General features: G+C 39.6%; 1 protein-coding gene across 4 annotated transcripts in view; it reads right to left on the reverse strand.

Moving 5' to 3' along the window:
* LOC126313415 (kanadaptin-like) overlaps window positions 1–17495 on the reverse strand; it is a 148032-nt gene that overhangs the window by 78172 nt on the left and 52365 nt on the right. The gene's annotated exons all lie outside the window — the stretch shown is intronic.

The following is a 17495-nucleotide window of genomic DNA, read 5'->3' on the forward strand; positions in this document are numbered from 1 at the left end:
GTAGAAAAGCCACTTAAGCATTTTAGCAGTCATCTAAAACTGATTGCTTGTTGAAAGATCCATACCTAAAGACTGGAAAATTGCAAGTCACACCAACATCCAAGAAAGGAAATTCGAGGAATTCGCTAAATTACAGGCCCATAAACTAAGGTACATTTGGAATATATACTGTGTTCAAACATTAGGAATATCTCAAAGAAAATGATTTATTGACAAACAGCCAACACGATTTTAGAAAGTGTTCTTGTGAAACACAACTAGCTCTTTATTCTTAGTAAGTAATTAGTGTTATTGACAGAGGAAGTCAAATTGATTCCATATTATTAGATTTCCACAAGTCTTTTGACACCATACCACTTACAAGTGATTTCAAATCAAATTGCACGCCTATGGACTATGTCTCAGTTGTGGGACTGGATTCGTGATTTCCTGTCAGAAAGATCACAGTTTGCAGTAACTGATGGAAAGTCATCCAGTAAAGCAGAAGTAATACCTGGTATTCCACAAGGAAGTGTTATAGGTTCTCTGCTGCTACTGATCTACATGAACGATTTAGGAGAGAGTCTGAGTAACACTGTTATACTGTTTGCAGATGCTGCTGTCATTTATTATCATGTAAAGTCTTCAGATTGTAAAAACAAAATTGTAAAACGATTTAGACAAGATTTCTCTTTGGTGTGAAAAGTGACTCTAAACAACGAAAAGTGTGAAGTCATCCACACGAGTACCAAAAGCAATCAGCTGAATTGCAGTTACACGTCAAAACACACAAATCTAAACACTGCAAGTTCAACTAAATACTTAGGAGTTACAATTACGAATAACTTAATTTGGAATGATAAAACAGATAGTATTGTGGGTAAAGCAAAGCAAACACTATGATTTATTAGCAGAACACTGAGCAGCAGGTCTACTAAAGAGACTGCCTATGTCACACTTATACATCCTCTTCTGCAGTACCACCATGCAATGTAGAATCCGCACAAGATAGGATCGACAGACAGCATCGAAAAAATTCAAAGCTTGCTTCGTATCATAACGAAATAGGGGAGACCGTGTTATGGATACGATATGTGGATTGTTTTGGCAATCATTAAAAGCAAGGTGTTTTTCACTGTGGCAGTATCTTCTCCTCAGAGAGTGAAAATTTTTTGTCAGCACCTACCTACATAGGGAGGAATTATCATCATAATAGAATAAGAGAAATCAGAGCTTGCACAGAAAGATTTAAGAGTTCATATTTTCTGGATGCTGTTCGAGTGTGGAACGGTCGAGAAATAGCTCAAAGGTGGTTTGATGAGCTCTCTGACAGGCACTTAATTGTAAATTGCAGAATAATCGCATGGATGTAAATGTAGGGTGACAATGCAACTCTCTCAGAAATGCAATGAGTCAAAAGAAATTTTTTATGTGGAATAATTTATACTACTGCAGTCATTTTTTACTAATATTTTACTAGCGCAATGCATTTCAGCAGCATGGTGCCATCGTCAGGCGCATTATACAGTTACTTATTCATCAGCTGTTAGGTTATGTACATTAGCTGCGTGTGCCAGTAGGATTAAGAATCGAAAAATAAAACTGTGTGGAAGGATAAATCTGTTACAGTGTTGTCCTTCCACACAAATCTGTTACAGTGTTATCCTTCCACACGGGTTTATTTTTCGATTCTTAACCCCACTGGCACACACAGCTAATGTACATAACCTATCAGCTGATGTATAAGTAACTGTATAATGCACCTGATGATGGCAGCGTGCTGACAAAATGTGTTGTGCTTATAAAATATTAGTAAGAAGTGACTGCAGAAGTATAAATTATTCCACATAATCTTATAATACTGTCGCAGACCTCAAACAACATCTATATAACACAGATAAATTTAAAATTAAACAATTTTTTTTTTCCAAGATATAGGCAATGTTACAGTGAGAACTTTTTTACTACAGTTATTTTCAGTCACTGATCACCTTTGTACATTGTTATTATTATTGTTACCAATTTTGGCAATAGCTATCGTCATGTCTGTTAAGGCAAAGGAAATTTATATTTGCTACAACGGATATGAAGATGGCTAACACTGGAACTGGTAGTAATCGTGATAAAGTACAAATGCCATCAACAAATGAAATGAATTGTAATCAGAACAAAATATCACTAAGCAATAATCACACAGAAAACATCTATTACAATCCTGTGCTTGAGTTTCTGGTCCAAGAACAAGGCAAAATGTCCTCACTAGAGATCCCTGTGCAGGCAATGTCTGTCAAATAATATCAGATGGGAGAGAGCCTCACCAAACAGGATGGGCAAATCCAGATTTGATAGAAAGAATGATAGGCGAACAGTACAGTTACAGATCAGCATTTAAAAAAAAAAAAAAAAAAAAAAATGTGCATTCAATGCCATCCTTATGCTACCGTAGAGTACCTGCGGTACCGTCTGCAGACAGCGGCACCACACTGAAGTCAGCAACGCACACCAATGCTTCAAACATCTTCAATGTCTCACTGCAATTCACAACAAGGAATGAGAGTGGCTAGAGAAGACATGCCCTCGTTCTCGGCACAGAGGCGCACCCTCGCACACAGGTCAATACAGAGTCGAGTGTGGGAGTGTTCGGCCCCAGTTAGTGGCCTCGACTGAAGCAGTTGACATCGTCGAGTAGGACTACTGTGTTGCGTTACTCGAGTCTCAGATGGAAATGTATCTTTGTAAATGTTGGACACTGTACATAAAGAGAAGAGGTTGTTAATTAGTGCATCAAGTGACGCTTTAATATTCAATGGAGATGTAAATTATCAAGCATTCCTGTCGCAAAGGATTACATCAAGATAAGTAAATCTTTTTATTCATTCGTGTAATTAAGTGAAATATTATTTCATATGTTGTTGTTTCAATGAGCCATCTCCCAGAGCAATCAAAGAACCCACAGTTATGGCTGGACGATTGAAGTTTCATCTGGTCGTAACAAACGACACCTAGAATTGGTGCCTATACTGCTCGTCTTTCACGCTGACTGACTGACTGACTGTACGGAAGTTGTGCTATATTTCTGGGTGTTGCCGAGGTTTTGTTCTGTCACACTTGAGTCCACATAGTGCAGGAAGGCGACCCAATTTTCTGCCACTCCACGCATCTCCCACGTTAACTGACACCAGTCAATAATGTTCATTCTCTTTTCGAGAGGCTACCATGACTTATCAGTGCTGGCACCTCAAACTTAAACTTAAAAAAAAAAAGCTATAAGGAAAACCAACAGTTCATTTATCTTGATTATTATTTAACAAGGTCTAAAACAAAAAATTATTAGTGTTGAATATGAAATACATCTAGCACATTTACCCTTATATTGATAACCTGATTTAGAAGCACAGCTGTATTTCTTCTGGATAATCTTAATCGAAGTCGATTTCTTGGACTTCACGGACTAGATGTGAAGAATTTCTATGTTCCACTGATGTCTGTGATGAAGTATGTTGCAAGGTGCTCGGTGTGTCATCACTAGATCCGACACAGGTCTCACTATATGCAGCCTTTGTCCCTACTTCAGTCAACACTTTGGGGTGGGGACCTGATAATTTTTGCAGCACTTCCCCACACAATGAAGTCCTGATCTTATTGCTGTAATAGATTTAACATCTGTATTTTAATTCTATTACATAACCTGGTTTTTATGATGTTCATAGTATTAAAAGACCTCTCGACCTCAGCATTAGACCACGATAGAACTAGCCGAAAGAGTGCAACCTCAGCTAACTCTTGAAATGAATTGTCACCCGATGCATCCTTATAATTTCCCACTTCGTGCCAAAAATGCAATGTTTCTGAGGTTTCTTTCCAATTTATGGATGTCAAATTCTGCCACTGCTTTTGTGATTTTTTCAGCAGGAATCTTTAAATGAGTCATTTTATAACAGATTTTTAACCATCAGATGTTTATTTGTCCCATTAGTCATCTACCGGTTTTGATTACTAACCATCATCCAGAATGTAGGGTACAAAAGATTAATTAAAGTATCTCATATTCCTTTGAAGCTAAATAATATCGACATTATCCACTGAAATTCTACAAATACCTGACTTGAGATATGACTGTCAGTACTCCAAGACAAATTTTTCCTGCAAGATCTGGCCTGCACCCCTTTCATAGCTATGACCTAACAACAGAACTTTCTTCCTACTTTCTACCTTTTTTGAAACGGGTGGTTTCCTGGTGAAAGTCTGTTGTCTGCCTGAGCCTTCTCCTTAGTTAACTGAGGTAGCAAGGCAAATCTAGTGTTTGTACCAATGATGATACTGTCAGATACTGTTCTCATAGTCCCCCATTCGGATCTCCGGGTGGGGACTACTCAGGAGGACGTCGTTATCAGGAGAAAGAAAACTGGCGTTCTATGGATCGGAGCGTGGAATGTCAGATCCCTGAACCGGTCAGGTAGGTTAGAAAATTTAAAAAGGGAAATGGATAGGTTAAAGTTAGATATAGTGGGAATTAGTGAAGTTCGGTGGCAGGAGGAACAAGACTTTTGGTCAGGTGAATACAGGGTTATAAATACAAAATCAAATAGGGTTAATGCAGGAGTAGGTTTAATAATGAATAAAAAAATAGGAGTGCGGGTAAGCTACTACAAACAGCATAGTGAACGCATTATTGTGGCCAAGATAGACACAAAGCCAATGCCTACTACAGTAGTACAGGTTTATATGCAAACTAGCTCTGCAGATGATGAAGAAATTGATGAAATGTATGATGAGATAAAAGAAATTATTCAGGTAGTGAAGGGAGACGAAAATTTAATAGTCATGGGTGACTGGAACTCATCAGTAGGAAAAGGGAGAGAAGGAAACATAGTAGGTGATTATGGATTGGGGCTAAGAAATGAAAGAGGAAGCCGGCTGGCAGAACTTTTGCACAGAGCATAACTTAATCATAGCTAACACTTGGTTCAAGAATCATAAAAGCAGGTTGTATACATGGAAGAATCCTGGAGATACTAAAAGGTATCAGATAGATTATATAATGGTAAGACAGAGATTTAGGAATCAGGTTTTAAATTGTAGGACATTTCCAGGGGCAGATGTGGACTCTGACCACAATCTATTGGTTATGACCTGTAGGTTAAAACTGAAGAAACTGCAAAAAGGTGGGAATTTAAGGACATGGGATCTGGATAAGCTGAAAGAACCAGAGGTTGTACAGAGTTTCAAGGAGAGCATAAGGGAACAATTGTCAGCAATGGGGGAAAGAAACACAGTAGAAGAAGAATGGGTAGCTCTGAGGGATGAAGTAGTGAAGGCAGCAGAGGATAAAGTAGGTAAAAAGACGAGGGCTGCTAGAAATCCTTGGGTAACAGAAGAAATATTGAATTTAATTGATGAAAGGAGAAAATATAAAAATGCAGTAAATGAAGCAGGCAAAAAGGAATACAAATGTCTCAAAAATGAGATCGACAGGAAGTGCAAAATGGCTAAGCAGGGATGGCTAGAGGACAAATGTAAGGATGTAGAGGCTTATCTCACTAGGGGTAAGATAGATACTGCCTACAGGATAATTAAAGAGACCTTTGGAGAGAAGAGAACCACGTGTATGAATATCAAGAGCTCAGATGGCAACCCAGTTCTAAGCAAAGAAGGGAAGGCAGAAAGGTGGAAGGAGTATATAGAAGGTTTATACAAGGGCGATGTACTTGAGGACAATATTATGGAAATGGAAGAGGATGTAGATGAAGACGAAATGGGAGGTAAGATACTGCGTGAAGAGTTTGACAGAGCACTGAAAGACCTGAGTCGAAACAAGGTGCCCGGAGTAGACAACATTCCAACTACTGACGGCCTTGGGAGAGCCAGTCCTGACAAAACTCTACCAGCTGGTGAGCAAGATGTATGAGACTGGTGAAACACCCTCAGACTTCAAGAAGAATATAATAATTCCAATCCCAAAGAAAGTACGTGCTGACAGATGTGAAAATTACCGAACTATTAGTTTAATAAGTCACAGCTGCAAAATACTAACACGAATTCTTTACAGACGAATGGAAAAACTGGTAGATGCGGACCTCGGGGAGAATCAGTTTGGATTCCGTAGAAATGTTGGAACACGTGAGGCAATACTGACCTTACGACTTATCTTAGAAGAAAGATTAAGAAAAGGCAAACCTACGTTTCTAGCATTTGTAGACTTAGAGAAAGCTTTTGACAATGTTGACTGGAATACTCTCTTTCCAATTCTAAAGTTGGCAGGGGTAAAATACAGGGAGCGAAAGGCTATTTACAATTTGTACAGAAACCAGATGGCAGTTATAAGATTCGAGGGACATGAAAGGGAAGCAGTGGTTGGGAAAGGAGTGAGACAGGGTTGTAGCCTCTCCCCGATGTTATTCAATCTGTATATTGAGCAAGCAGTAAAGGAAACAAAAGAAAAATTTGGAGTAGGTATTAAAATTCATGGAGAAGAAGTAAAAACTTTGAGGTTCGCTGATGACATTGTAATTCTGTCAGAGACGGCAAAGGACTTGGAAGAGCAGTTGAACGGAATGGACAGTGTCTTGAAAAGAGGATATAAGATGAACATCAACAAAAGCAAAACGAGGATAATGGAATGTAGTCAAATTAAATCGGGTGATGCTGAGGGAATTAGATTAGGAAATGAGACACTTAAAGTAGTAAAGGAGTTTTGCTATTTAGGAAGTAAAATAACTGATGATGGTCGAAGTAGAGAGGATATAAAATGTAGACTGGCAATGGCAAGGAAAGCGTTTCTGAAGAAGAGAAATTTGTTAACATCGAATATAGATTTATGTATCAGGAAGTCGTTTCTGAAAGTATTTGTTTGGAGTGTAGCCATGTATGGAAGTGAAACATGGACGATAACTAGTTTGGACAAGAAGAGAATAGAAGCTTTCGAAATGTGGTGCTACAGAAGAATGCTGAAGATTAGATGGGTAGATCACGTAACTAATGAGGAGGTATTGAATAGGATTGGGGAGAAGAGAAGTTTGTGGCACAACTTGACTAGAAGAAGGGATCGGTTGGTAGGAGATGTTTTGAGGCATCAAGGGATCACAAATTGAGCATTGGAGGGCAGCGTGGAGGGTAAAAATCGTAGAGGGAGACCAAGAGATGAATACACTAAGCAGATTCAGAAGGATGTAGGTTGCAGTAGGTACTGGGAGATGCAGAAGCTAGCACAGGATAGAGTAGCATGGAGAGCTGCATCAAACCAGTCTCAGCACTGAAGACAACAACAACAACAACTGTTCTCTTTCTGTGGCCCCTGTTCGTTGCTAACACTTCGCACCTGCCTTTATCCTTCTATCCTTCTCCCCCTTAACCTCATCAGTTACTCCCTAGCACTATCCAGTTCAGCCTTAAGAGGACGTCAAACGGGCCAACTTGGAGAGGCACTACATGACATTTTAATTTCCACTGTCTATACTTTTACAAATAAATTCACAAAAGTTTGTCAGCATGGCCAGGAAGCATTCGGGATTCACACTCATAGCAGAGGAAGTTCAAAAACATAACAAAATAAATTTTTTTACATGTGAAATTTCATCATTTTTTCGCTTACTATTGGCTGCATTTGTTGCTATATGTACATGTTTCTTCACAGGTAATAGAGATTCTTTGATGAATTTTGCACAGCATACAAACCATACTTGCAGGTGTTTTAAACTCTAGAATTTTTCAAATCTATTAAAAATTGTGGTAAAAATTGAGATAATTAACTACAAAATTTGATTTTTTTCTAAACATAAAGTTTAAAACGTAACAGCTCATCCATTTTTTCATAAATTAAATAGATTCTAGAGTTTCAGACACCTGTAAGTATGGTTTGTATGCTGTGCAAAATTCATCGTACAGTCTCTCTTACTTATGAAGAAAAGTGTACCTATAGCAACAAACGCAGCCAATAGTAAGCAAAAAGATGATGAAATTTCATATGCAAAAAACATTAGTTTGTTATGTTTTTCAACTTCCGCTGCTAAGAGTGTGAATCCTGAACCCTTCCTAGTCATGCTGAAAAAGTTTTATGAATTTACTTGTAAAAGTATAGACAGTGGAAACTAAAATGCCCTGTGGTGCCTCTCCTGCTCCAAGTCAGCCCGTTTGACATCCTACTCCCCTTAAAGGACCTTATCTTCCCTTCCTGTTCAGCTATTTTCCTAGCCCTTGAATATACTCTGCAATACCATGGAAGAGACTCACTTACCTCCCCAATTCCCTTGCCACCATATTCCCCTCAAAGTAACAATCTGTAACAACAGCTCGATAGAATCTCAGAACTAACTTTCCTACAGCAGCTCAAACATTTCTCACTTAGGGTTGTTTACAATACTTTAAAAAAATTTATCTACACAATAACAGAAATATTCGATTGACTACAGATCACCAGAGTCAACATACACAGCATGCAACAGTGAGGCAATATAGTCTCTCTCTCTCTCTCTCTCTCTCTCTCTCTCTCTCTCTCTCTCTCTCTCTCTCTCTCTCTCGATTTGGCTATGCTAAACATATTCTCTAGTTTAAGCTATTTCTCAGGTTATCTAATGACAGCACTTTCGATTGAAAGCCACAGAGTCTGGCACACCTGCACAATTTTGTAAGAGTTATGGCCGTCATTAATGGCAGCATACAAAGACTGACTCTGATACAAAGCAGAGTGGGAAAACCAACTGTAAATTTCACGAATGAGGACATCCAGGTTTGTCTGAAGACATTCTGCTGCTGAAGAGACTGCTAGCTGCAAAGAATGACACAAACATTGTAATTGTATCAATATGAGCTCAGGGCAGTCTTTGCACAAACTCCATTTTTAATGCCTGTCATAACAGTATCATTATCGACACTAATGCCCTTCAAATTCTTTACACTCAGCTGTTCCTCATATAATGTTTTCCGAACACAAGTATAGATAATTCAGAGTCGCATGACTGTAGCTCAGAAAAAACAAGGAATGTAGACCTTAACCTTCAATTCCTCTAACTAAAATACACTACTGCAATTCCCAAACTCTTGGTAATGCTGAGGTCATTTAATCAATCAGCAAGTATGCTGCACCCTCCATTCCCTAAGTCTTCCAACAGTAATGTCTCAAAATGAGGGTCTGAGACAAAGTGTCTAACAAATAAAATAAAAATAACGGCTGATGGAATTTTATTACTGGGAATAGACCAGCTGAAGTCCTGCACTCTGGACATAGGATGGAGTTACATTTACTTTTATTAAAAGTTCATATTAAAACTGCCAACAGTAGAACGTGTAAACAAGCTATGTTTACATACTGACGGGGCCGAAGGCATTTGACAATATTCAACAGTATACACAAACGACGCATGTGGCTCGGTACTGTACAGTGATTGGCAAATGTATGTTATCGAAGAGTACATTCAGATGGAAAAGTCCGTATAATTAATGTAGTTAAGTTCTGTTGAGAAGAAAAAAGTAGAAAGATTTTCTGTTACCATTAGAAAGAGCTCTGGAGAGAGCAGCAGCCACAGTGGAAAAGAGTGTAAGGACAGTGCATAATGTTGTGAACAATGTTATGAAAGCCAGACTGAGTGGTCAGAAAATTGTGAGATGAAGGAAGAAAAGACTGAGGAAGAAAATGAAGTGCCTCGATGACCCTGATTCGAGATCAACATCGGAAGATTGTCACAACATTATGACATTAAAAGAGAAATACCCACTCTTCGAAAGCTTTACAATCGAATGAAGGAGGATACATACATTAATTTCATAGGAAAAAGAACCACTTCCTGGAAAATTTTAAAGGGTATGGGGTTTTGTTTCAAAAATGTAAATGTAGACCAACATTTCTGGTTGAGAGGCAGGGCACTGTAGCATAGCATGCACACTTTGTAAGAACTCTAACAGGAAATGAGAAAGGCATGAAGAAACTCCTTATATACACTGATGAAGCATGGGTGCATTTACACTCAGCTGTCAATAAATGATGGCAGCACAGTGACTTACCTGGTGTGTGGAAAAATGAAAGTTCTGGACAAAGAGCAATAGTGGTTCATCCAGGAGGAGAAATGGGGTGCACTGAGGATGCAGGGCTCATCTAAGATTCAAAATCAACATCAGAAGATTATTGCAACAAAATGAACAATGAAAATTACATAAAATGGTTGGAAGAGCACCAAATACCAAATACTCCAAGGTGGAAGTATTGTGGCATTAGACAATGCACACTGCCACTATGTTCACAAAAATAAAGCGCCCAACACACCAGAGGTTGCCTGTCAACATTGGCCTACAGTGTGGTCACAGTGCTTCTGATCTCCTTCTTTGGAAGAGTCAAGGAGGTTAGGTTTGATTAGAATCCATTCTCTGTATAAAGTAAGTCAGATTTTAAGCTGTCACGATGGAGTGGATACCACAATACCTCTGTGCTTGGATATGAGTGCTGCATAGTGGTCTCTGTTATTAAAGAGACCACGAACAGATGTGAATGACCTTTCCTGTCTTGTAAAATAAAAGCAGCAAGTACCGTACACTGTTTCCTCAGTTATCAGAATAATCAGTCACGTTTTATGAATATATAAGATAGTGGCAGAAACATGCTGTTACATACTCGAAGTAATTCATGGTGATCTTGAAAAGCAAGTTATACACACTCTGTTTCACTGTCTTTATTTAAAATTGTGCAGACATACGTCAATTAACCTTCAATGAGTGTAATCTAGCACACAAGTGAAAGACACGCGTAAAGTGTAGCATAACATACTCCAATAACCTACAGCACTCAAGAGTGGGAATACATACTGTACACCACATTTGCAAAACCATTTCACATTAACAGAATCACTACCCTACTGGCATAAAACTTCAGTAAGCAGTAATAATAATTTGTAGACAACTAGTAACAACCAACCAGAAAAAAGATCCAGTACAGCAGTTATACACATGTAAGATACGCCACCCATTTCACTTGAACAAATCATTTTTTGAGGTTATAATCTATGTCGAAAGTCCCCAATGAAGATTTTGCCTATTTGAATTTCGAATAAACCTGTGATTTCAGCCCACAGATTCTGAGCTATATCCTGATGATGATATTTTCATGCTCAGGATGCCACAAACTCCCTCTTTCTTGGACTAAACTTACCAGTTTCTCACACTCCATATTTCATGTGCGAGAACATTGGTTGATTCGATCAAAGAAAACAAACTTATTTGGCTTTCACCACTTGTCTGAAGTCTGCATGTTCAGGAGATACGATTGGCTATAGAGTGACGGCACACATAATGGCGTACTGATTTGAAATGATCAGCCGATTTCGGTCGCCGGTGGAATCCTCCGATATTGGAGCCACTGTGACTGCAGCCTAAAATGGCACTTGCAAACTAAACAGGCAATACGTGTCTATTTACGTGGGGTGTTTTGATAAATAGTTGTAGTGAGATGGCCGTAAAGATAGGGCCTGAAACTACATTTCATACTGTCAGTATAATACCACTGAAATCGTTTGGGCAAAGGCTAAAGGCTATGTGGGAAGATAATCCACTGAATCTCTAGTGTGTGAAGCAATGGACAATATTCCCCTTTAGTGTAGACATAGTCTGTGTGGCTGGCTGAAAAGTTTTAGTAGGAAGAATTTGATAGGGACGTGAAGATGGATACAAGCCCTGAACATACAATCGTAAATTTACGATCACATGTTTTAGACACAGACTCAAATTACAGTAATGAGGGTGTTACGACATAAGATTTTGGAACAAAGTAAAGTAATAATATTTCTTACAGGCTCATGGTTTAAAAATGTGTCTGTCAATATATCATTTGCATACACAGTAATAACAACTTCCTAGCCTTTATTGACTAGGAATTTGTGCACTATGAATTGTGCGGATTATAATGCTGCCAAAGGAGAAGTTAAGCTATTCCCAGAGTGTTGTATGCTCTAATATCACGCGAGAATGCGGCCGGATAAATTCATCAAAACTCCAATATTTTCAAGGACAGACTCCAGTCATTGTCAAAGCATGAATTGTAAAATGCCTTAAAATGACAGTGACTGTTACTTGTTGAGATATGGGTGGTTTTTGATATTATCGGTCAGCATTTCCTCGAGTTATCCGTGGAAGATGGTTAACTGTTTGCTTATCCAGTGGATTATAAATGCAATTGTTCACCATAATGTCAAACAAAATAGTGTCACTCATAATGCCCGTTGACAGCGAAAAGTATGACAACTTACAGACAATCAAAATATCCACGGGTGTACTGCCGGTCTATAGTGTCCAACGGGCACAATATTTCGGCGATCAAACATGTCGCCATCATTAGGTGAACTGACGGACTGAGCTCCTGTGAACGGGCCGGCACGGAGATCCGTACGCTATGGCTGCTCAGGGGGGACTGGGTTCGGTCGCGGCCACGGTTGGTTTAAATACCCTCCGCCCGTGGCACGCTCCCTCTGCCGTCCGCGCCCCGCGCCACGGTCGTGCGGTGGGACAGATTGCAACAGCGTCTGAGATGACGTCGGTGTGATGGCTCTGTCCGCCGTGGTCGTCACAACTATACGTTTGCTCGATTTACTCTTGATTAACCCAATCGCTGGTTCCCAAGTCTTGCTAAGATTATAGCCACAGTCACGGTTTATGAGGTCGTCATTGGTGCGAATGCGGTGAATCGGGAAAGTGTCTCTTGGCTAGTCAAGAAATAAAAATCTCGGGCACCAAGTCAGTGCGATGGAGTCCACCCAGTGATAGAGAAATTGAGAGCAGTCACAGATTTTCTGACTCCTCAGCACAGTTGTGATATTAGATGTTTTCTCGAAATGTACTCATACTACTGGCTTCTGCACTAAGGTATGTCTCATGCAAAAACTACTTAGGGTGACACCGAATTTTCCTGGAACAAGGTGCATGAAAGATCTTTCCTTGTCCTTAAAGAGGTGCCAACATCTTCTGCAGTCCTAACATTGTATGACAAGAATGCTGAGACAGAATTTCACACTGATGTTAGTGGTTGGATTGAAAATGTGGTTCTAGAGAAAATTCAGAATAGTGCTGAAAATGTGATGGCTTAAGCTTCCAGAGTACTCTGCAATTGGAAAAGAATGTCTTGCAGTTGTTTGCATCATAACAAATTCAAGACTTATTTATTTAACAAATCATTCACTGCTGCTGTGGACCACAATTCTCTATAATGGTTGACTGACCTGAAAGATCTTTCACACTGACTGGCGACAAGGGCCTGAGACTTCAGAGGACTATTATCACAGTGGTATAATAAAGTGGACACAAACACATAAATGCCAACTGTCTTACAAGGAATCCTTTGGTGGAACACAGCAGTATGGATGCAATCTCAGTAACTGCGGCATTAAACAACATTACTACTGAACAGGGGGAGATTCAGCAATGTTGTAAACTACAGAAGCCTTGTGGAAGTAGGAACTGATCATGAGAGAACTGCAGCTAATAAACATAACATCTTACAAGAGGAAGTCATTGCTTGTCATCCCAGCCCATCTACAGACAGCTAACATGAAGTATTTCTATTATGTTCCAACACCTTGTCACCTGGCATTTGTGAAGACTCTAGACAGGATCTGACACAGGTACCTCTACTGATCTGTTAGACACTATGTGAGCCAATGAAAGGAACGCCAGTGACGGAAGCACTTTCCACCATTTACATCTGGGGCATGTGCTGCCAATTCCACCTGCAGCAGGCCCATTCCACTGAACTGGATTCAACCTCTTGGGGATGTTCTCTTACTTGACAAATGGGAAATTAATGGGCAACAGCCTTTACTGACTACAGCACCTGCTATGCTGCCAGCAAAGCTGTGTCAACTGTTGAAGCTCCAGAAATTGCAATGTTCCTTCTAGAAAACAACACCTGGATGAACTGAGTACCCCATGTGAAGAATCATTGAAAAGTTTGCTGGTCAAGACTAGTATCAGAGAGAATTTTATGTTGCGATGTCAACCACAGGATGACAATTGCCTATCAAGAAGACAACAGTGCCGAGATGTCACGCATATGCATGCACATTCTCCATATGAAGCTCTACTACAGTCCCGAGGTGTAGACTGACAATGAAGACTTCTTGTTCAAGGACACTGAAGTCCCAGTAGACGATCATGGAGCTTCAAGAGGACGGTCTACCTTCAATGCTCAACATAGATAAGAGGATGTGACAACATGACCAGAATGTGAGAATCTGCCAGTGTTGCCATACAGAGGACCAATGTCTACATCTAGATCTAAGATACTGTAGCCAGTCCAATGTGAACTTCTTGAACAGCAGGTCATCATTTGTTCAGAAGAGGGAGCAATGCCACAAGCTATGCTGAATTGCAGTAAGGAGTAGTAGCTATTATCACTGGCTGGCATGCTGTGAGTCACAATTTCAAACCTCACCACCAGCAGTTATGTTTGTATACACAGGAATATTGTGCGTTTGTATGAATAGCAACACCCTTCATCCAGGAATTCAGTTCTGTTGTACTGCATACTGGTGTTCAGTGGTAAGTCTTGTACTCTACTTGACAACCCTGCGTTTGGATTTGAACTTGATTCTGGTTACTATATCAATATACTGTTTTGTATTTTACCTCTTAGATTTTTTAAACTTTGCTTAAAAATTTGATTTCAGTCACCAGTATTCTACTTTTGTGTTTCTTAGTTAATGCCCAAGATTTGCTTTCATGTGCTAGAACAGACGCATTCGTGTGAAGTTCTGTCTCAGCATTCTTGTCATATAATGCTAGGACTACAGATCTTAGCACTCTTTAAGGACAAGGAAAGATTTTTCTTGCACCTCGTTCTAGGAAAATCCAGTGTCACCCTAAGCAGTTTCTGCAAGACATAGCTTGGTGCAGAAGCCAGTAGTATAAGCACATTTTGAGAAAGTTTCATCAGCTATGTATCTTGGCTTGTCTTGTCACCCAGTGTTTTGTGCATTGTGCCACATACCATTTGAAGCTTGTTTAATTTATAACTGATGTTGATATTTTCATAGCTAATATCACAGTGTTACAGCTGAAAATGTGATCCCGTTCCATGGGTGGTTCATCTTGTTCTATTTTGAAGTGTACTAGAAATTTACCTTTGAAGGTTATTACTTTTTTTCCCCTGACTTTTTGAATGATAGTTGTTACATATTTGATTTTCATGGTGTATCATGAACTTGAGGTCATTTTCTGTCTTCTGAATAATTATTTGGTCATCAGCAAAGAGCAGTTTATTTATAAGCATAAATATATGGTCATTAATAGATTCTATTGACAAAAAAACACAAATGGTTATCTTTTGCAGTGATTAGTACATCTGGTACGGTGCAATGCTCCAGTCAATACAGTGGACTTCCTTCTGTACAAATTACCTGAACACCATTATTATTACATAGAGTATCATACATGAGCATATGAAGAAGTATATGATTATTCATTGGAGAGCAATGTTCCAGCCTGTCAAATTATTATAAATGCACTGTCCTTGGTGAATGTTTCTATGAACAATAAAGTCTGTTGACTTAACAATATAAGAAAAAGATAGATCACACACTGAGTTGCAGACAGTTACAACACAAAAACTGTTAAACATTTAGCTTTTGGCCATAGCCATCTTCGGAAAAGGAAACACACACACACACACACACACACACACACACACACACACACACACACACACACACACATTCATTTACACAAGCAAGCACACCTCATGACCGCCATCTTGGACCGGAACACAACTGTCCAATAGAATGGAAGCAGCAGTCTGGAGAGAGTTGGGAAGGGGAAGGGGAAGGGACAGCATGGTAGAAGAGCACTGTGTGGTTAAGCATGCATGGCTTGCCACTAAGTCGAGCACCAGGATAGTGATACCAATATAAAAAGCTGTGCAATGATTGTAGCAGAGCTGGAAATGGCTGCTTCCACATGTGGTCCAGCCTATCGGTTTTCATAAGCCTGTCACAGGATATGAATAGGAAATGCTGTGTGGGTAGACTGGACAGGTCTTGCACCTGGGTCTTCCACAGGGAGATGATCTACATGGGAAGTGGTCGGTGTTGGGATCGGGATTGGGAGTGGCGTAGGGATGGACGCTGATGTTGTGGAGGTTGGGCAACAGAACACCACTTTAGGAGCAGTGGGGAGGATCTTGGCTAGGATGTCCCTCATTTCAGGGCAGGACAATAAGTAATCGAAGCTCTGGCGACGAAGGGGCTGGTTCTTGAGGAAGTTTGGAAGATTGGGGGTGTGAGGAGAAATGGCACAGGAAATCTGTACTCCACAGTTTGCAGAAACTGATGGTTCACACGGTCTAATTTCTCCTTGTGGAAACAGCATATTAGAGCATCAGCAACATCAGAACATTTCATATTCCAGTAAATTCATTGCTATAAACCTGCTTTACTATGTCTCAAAACTGGCTAACCTTGTTATTGGTCTCTCTCTCTCTCTCTCTCTCTCTCTCTCTCTCTCACACACACACACACACACACACACACACACACACACACACAAGCACGTACACACAACAACAACAACAACTCAAAGGCATGGTTGCTCCATAGTGCCAAAAATAATAAGTGTAAAAACAGAAGGCAGGAAGAAATGGAAATGGACTTCATCACCACATTTCAATATTTTTATCAAGACAACAGGCAATATATATAGCTGCGATACATCTTCAGAAAGTGAAATGAATACTTCACATAGCAATTCCATTTCATTCAACAGAGGACAAATTATTAAGAGAAAAGAGTGAAAGTGGCTTTAGAAGACACAACAAAGAAATGAAATCACAACAGAAACAGTGAATACATTAGGTAAAAGATGGAAGGAAGAAAGAAGCGAATAAAGTCTGTGGGAAAAAAACTATACTACTAGAACTGAAAAAAGTCTTTATGTTTCTGATAAGTGTCACTAGACACTATAACAATATTATGAAAAGGAAAGTGGTTACTCACAATATAGTGGAGATGCTGAACTCACACAGACATAACTCGCACACACGAGTGTAGTCTCAGGCAATTAAAACCACACTGCGAGCACCAGCACCAGTGCATGATGGGAGTGGTGCCTGGGTGAGGGTAAGGAGGAGGCTGGGGTGGGGAGGGGGAGAATTAGTAGGGTAGGGGTGGTGGACAGTGAAGTGTTGCAGGTTAGACAGAGGGCTGGAAAGAGGTAGAGGGGAGAAGGGGGTAGTGGAAAATGTAGAAAGGTGGTGGTGAGTTACATTTGCATGAGTGTGTGTATGTGTGTATATCCTCTATTTTTGACAATGGCCAACTGGATGAAAGCTTCATTTGTAATAGTCTTTTTCTTGTGCCTATCTGCAACTCATGTCTCTGCTATATGGTGAGTAGCAACTTTCCTTTTCATAATATTGTTACATTCCATCTTATATTTTCCAATGCTTGATTTTTACTACACTCTATAAGTTATTCAATATGACGATGAAGATGAACATATTACTTAAATGTTGATTTTGCACATGATACATGTTACACAATACAATATTTCTA

The sequence above is a fragment of the Schistocerca gregaria genome, unplaced genomic scaffold (genome assembly GCF_023897955.1).
Source record: "Schistocerca gregaria isolate iqSchGreg1 unplaced genomic scaffold, iqSchGreg1.2 ptg000481l, whole genome shotgun sequence".
NCBI classification, from domain to species: domain Eukaryota; kingdom Metazoa; phylum Arthropoda; class Insecta; order Orthoptera; family Acrididae; genus Schistocerca; species Schistocerca gregaria.